This window comes from Leptidea sinapis, chromosome 45, assembly GCF_905404315.1.
Source record: "Leptidea sinapis chromosome 45, ilLepSina1.1, whole genome shotgun sequence".
Taxonomy (NCBI): domain Eukaryota; kingdom Metazoa; phylum Arthropoda; class Insecta; order Lepidoptera; family Pieridae; genus Leptidea; species Leptidea sinapis.
This window is the reverse complement of record NC_066309.1, coordinates 8,591,421-8,596,420: the sequence shown is the minus strand read 5'-3', so window position 1 is coordinate 8,596,420 and position 5,000 is coordinate 8,591,421. Positions and strand designations below refer to the sequence as shown.

The following is a 5,000-nucleotide window of genomic DNA, read 5'->3' as shown; positions in this document are numbered from 1 at the left end:
ATTCTTTTATGCAGCCGGCCCTCAGACAGGAGTGGTCCTGGATATTTCTCCACGGACCGCAATGTGCGTTCGAAATGTCGATGTTCAAATGTGTCCTGCAGTTCACACTATGACGCGCAGTTAACTGCGTTCTTCATCGACCCGCGAGCCAAGTGATCCACCGTTCAGGGTAATAGTTTTTTATATTTAGAAAATACGTGAACGATCTCTGTGTGTAACAAAATATTATGTGACGCACGCATTGCGCGTACGTCGTGATCTCGACTCGCTTCGCACTCGACATGAGCGCGTCGCGAGACGCACGCGCGTCGCGTACATGCGAACCGCGCCCGCCGAAGCGTCGTGCCGGAGACGTCGTGCCGGACACCCCCCACATGCGGCGGGAGATGTCAGCGCGCGCGCGGCAAACGCGACAACGGAGCACAGAGAGCACATCGCGAGCGCGAAAATAATCAGTGATTGACACGTGATTGAAGTTATCATCGTCAACAGTCGGCTGTGAGCGAAGCGTGTCGGCGACAACGCTCGCGCACGCGACCGTTACACGTTAATGATCCTTCCGCAGGTTCCCCTACGGAAACCTTGTTACGACTTTTACTTCCTCTAAATGATCAAGTTTGGTCAACTTCCCAGCAACGCCGACGGCCGCGAAGCCACCGCGTGTCGGTCCGAAGACCTCACTAAATCATTCAATCGGTAGTAGCGACGGGCGGTGTGTACAAAGGGCAGGGACGTAATCAACGCGAGCTTATGACTCGCGCTTACTAGGAATTCCTCGTTTATGGGGGATAATTGCAAACCCCAATCCCCAGCACGAAGGAGTTTCAACGGGTTGCCCGGGCCTCTAGGCCAGGGAGAACATGTTGATTCCTTCAGTGTAGCGCGCGTGCGGCCCAGGACATCTAAGGGCATCACAGACCTGTTATTGCTCAATCTCGTGCGGCTCGAAGCCGCCGGTCCCTCTAAGAAGAATTTTAATACGCCGCCAGTGAGTTGCGCGACCCTGAAGCCGCGCACACCTAAATGACGACGCCTATTTAGCAGGCTAGAGTCTCGTTCGTTACCGGAATTAACCAGACAAATCGCTCCACCAACTAAGAACGGCCATGCACCACCACCCACCGAATCAAGAAAGAGCTGTTAATCTGTCAATCCTTCCGGTGTCCGGGCCTGGTGAGATTTCCCGTGTTGAGTCAAATTAAGCCGCAGGCTCCACTCCTGGTGGTGCCCTTCCGTCAATTCCTTTAAGTTTCAGCTTTGCAACCATACTCCCCCCGGAGTCCAAAATCTTTGGTTTCCCGGAAGCTGCCCGCCGAGCCATTGTAGTAACGTCGGCGGATCGCTAGATGACATATTTACGGTTAGAACTAGGGCGGTATCTAATCGCCTTCGAACCTCTAACTTTCGTTCTTGATTGATGAAAACACCTTTGGCAAATGCTTTCGCTGATGTTCGTCTTGCGACGATCCAAGAATTTCACCTCTAACGTCGCAATACGAATGCCCCCAGTTATCCCTATTAATCATTACCTCGGAGTTCTGAAAACCAACAAAATAGAACCGAGATCATATTCTATTATTCCATGCACGAAATATTCAAGCGGCATTTTGAGCCCGCTTTGAGCACTCTAATTTGTTCAAAGTAAAATTGTCGGCCCATCTCGACACTCACTGAAGAGCACCGCGATAGGATTTTGATATTGAACCGGCGTTTTACCGCCGGCTCACCGACGATATGCTCCGCAGACGTGTCAGTATCACCGCGGATGCGATGCACCGACAGCGCGGCGCACAAATGCAACTACGAGCTTTTTAACCGCAACAATTTTAGTATACGCTATTGGAGCTGGAATTACCGCGGCTGCTGGCACCAGACTTGCCCTCCAATTGTTCCTCGTTAAAATATTTAAAGTGTACTCATTCCGATTACGAGGCCTCGTAAGAGTCCCGTATAGTTATTTTTCGTCACTACCTCCCCGTGCCGGGAGTGGGTAATTTGCGCGCCTGCTGCCTTCCTTGGATGTGGTAGCCGTTTCTCAGGCTCCCTCTCCGGAATCGAACCCTGATTCCCCGTTACCCGTGACAACCATGGTAGTCGCAGAAACTACCATCGAAAGTTGATAAGGCAGACATTTGAAAGATGCGTCGCCGGTACTGGACCATGCGATCGGCAAAAGTTATCCAGATTCATCAAAATTAACGACTTCGGACGCGAGGCCCTCCGTCGATTGGTTTTGATCTAATAAAAGCACTCATCCCATCACTGGTCAGAGCTCTGATTGCATGTATTAGCTCTAGAATTACCACAGTTATCCAAGTAACTGAGTAAGATCTAAGGAACCAAAACTGATATATTGAGCCATTCGCGGTATCGCCTTAATACGGCTTGCACTGAGACATGCATGGCTTAATCTTTGAGACAAGCATATAACTACTGGCAGGATCAACCAGGGAGCTGCTGCAAACAACGATTGTTGTCGCGCTCAGCGCGTCATGCGTCGCGATCTCCCCTTAGGGCGTCGCGACTATGACATCTTGAACATATCGTGAGATATCCGTTCGCGCACTGTATACTATATATCTCAAAGGCATACGGTGCGCGTTGAACGAATCATAAATCGGCGATGGGCCGATTGTATGTTATGAAAGTTCAGTAACGAGAGTCCCTTCGGGTAATAATAAAAATGATGACACGCAATAGAAGCGGTATCAACGTATTAATATCGGTACACGTCGTGATCACAAATCGGATCGACGCCCGGTGCTTGAGAGGAGCGTGAACGTCTCGCACGCGTGAAATGCGCGACGCGTTCCGGCTTGCGGGCCCTCACGTTAAAAATCTTAACAGAGGGAAACCGTCGAAGCCCAGTCGGCGTCTTGGTGCGCGCAAAAAATTTACACGATCGCTTTCAACGTGACGAGGATCGCCGCAGCGTATGATACTGTAGAGAGAGTGAAGAGAGGAATTATGAGAAACGAAATCACAAAAAACCTTTCAAATCACCAAATCAAATATCATCCGCATAGGGAAACTCGAAAACGCTCGATCGACACAGCGCGGTGAGTCTGTCTCATTTTTTATATTGTAAAAAAAGAACATATAAAACAACGCGCGACACAAACACAGACACAGACACACCAGCTCTCTGCCCCGAGAGTACCAACAACCGTATTGTTATTATATCATCGTCGTTATCATCGCGCGCATTCACAAACTTACTCAAATATAAATATATATTAAATAAAATATGAATGACGATGACGACGACGAGAATAATAAAACAGCAGCAGTTGTTGTGGCTGGGGGTGGTTGGTGTTGTGCGCGTTTTTGTATTTTTGTCGCGTGCGTTTTTCACTCTTTTTACAAGAAAAAACTTGAGCGGCGTTGAATTCGGCGTCGCGAACCGTTCGCTACGGACTCGACTCTCGACGCCGACTGCCGTATGTGTGGTGCACGCGAACGATATGAACGTGTAAACTCTCTGATATGTGAATAAAGTGATTTTGATTTGATTTTACTATTTATTAATAACATAATATTGAATATGCATTGCGGCTTCGAAGAAAAAATCGTTTTTTTTTTTTTTTTTTTTTTTACTTTATTAATAACGAGTACGATAATGTTCAGTAATAAACGCGCGACACGTACATTTCATTTTCCCTCCGAAACCAAATAAAAAACCTCCAAAAAAAAATATATTTCAAATCAAATCAAAATTCTTATCATACATCAATCTTACTCACCCAAACTAAACATGTAAACGTCTAAACGCAGCACGAGACGAGCCAGCTACTTGATACTACCTAAGACAAGAACAAATTACGGCAAGCGTATGTTTATTTACGAGGGCGCACCACTTTTTAATAGTCTACCTTCATCTCTCAAAAAGATTAGGTCACTAAAAACATTTAAACGTGACCTATCAGACTATATTGTTTCAAAGTTTTTATAAAACACATGTCTGAAATTGTTTGTTATGTGACAGTGCCCTGTAAAAGTGTGTAATCTTAAATTTTGTGAAGAAGAATAAGTACTATAATGTGTAACATGTATGTACTGAACATCTAAAGAACGGCGGATAAATTATTACATCATATTTTTATGTTCTCATGTAAGTGACAATATTATGTTTTTAATGAGAAATAAATATCTTTAAACGTAATTCTTTCTTACTTACTTACTTACTTACCTATTTACTTACTTACTTAGTTGCTTACTTACTTACTTACGTACTTACTTACTTACTTACTTAATCACATTCGTTTTTTCGCGATTTTCAGCAAAACGGTAGGTAAGTTTTATCATAAAAGTATCTCGGACAAAAATTGTAGATCGTAAAATTATCCATTAAAAATGTATCAATACTTAGTGTTAGATTCAAAAAGTTAGTTTCCACGCCACCTATGAGGTAGTAGTGTACTTAGCGCGTTTTTATAAGTTTTTGAATAGTTATTATCTCAGAAACGGTGGCTCGTAGGAAAAAAAGTATCGGTACATTTTTTATAGATAATTTTATCACCTACACTTTTTCTCGTAGGTATTTTTATGATAAATTAATAATTAATAATTTATTTTATTTAATTAAAAAAAAAAAACGGACAGAACATGCAATTATTAGGGGACACGAATATTGGTCAAAAACTATAATGTTCTGGTGTACAAGGAACAAGAGAAAAGATGGAGACCGGCAGGGAGCGCCGCGCTCCTCGCGCTCGGCGGTACTCGTTATTGGAGAAAACAAGTAAGTGAGATATCCGTCCGGGGGAGACCGGCAGGGAGCGCCGCGCTCCTCGCGCTAGGCGGTACTCGCTATTGAGGAATCGACCGTACCCGCTATTGGGGCCGATCGTACTCGCTTTTGGAATTTGCGCAGCGCGCCCAACACCACCGGAGCCGCCGCCGCCGCCGCCGACGGCGATGTACACTTATCACAACACTCGACTCGACATAATAACCTGAAAATGATCGTACTCGTTATCATTAGAGTAGTCGCCGTGTAC

The 5,000-nt window shown here is 45.2% G+C and overlaps 2 non-coding genes across 2 annotated transcripts; both read right to left on the bottom strand.

The window, feature by feature from the left end:
• Positions 1 to 15: 15 nt before the first annotated feature.
• On the bottom strand, positions 16 to 172 carry LOC126977797 (5.8S ribosomal RNA). The gene has a single exon (XR_007732424.1). It is a non-coding gene; the product is annotated as a 5.8S ribosomal RNA (ribosomal RNA).
• A 376-nt stretch (positions 173 to 548) lies between these two features.
• On the bottom strand, positions 549 to 2,453 carry LOC126977676 (small subunit ribosomal RNA). Its single transcript, XR_007732350.1, has one exon. It is a non-coding gene; the product is annotated as a small subunit ribosomal RNA (ribosomal RNA).
• Between the last annotated feature and the right edge of the window lie 2,547 nt (positions 2,454 to 5,000).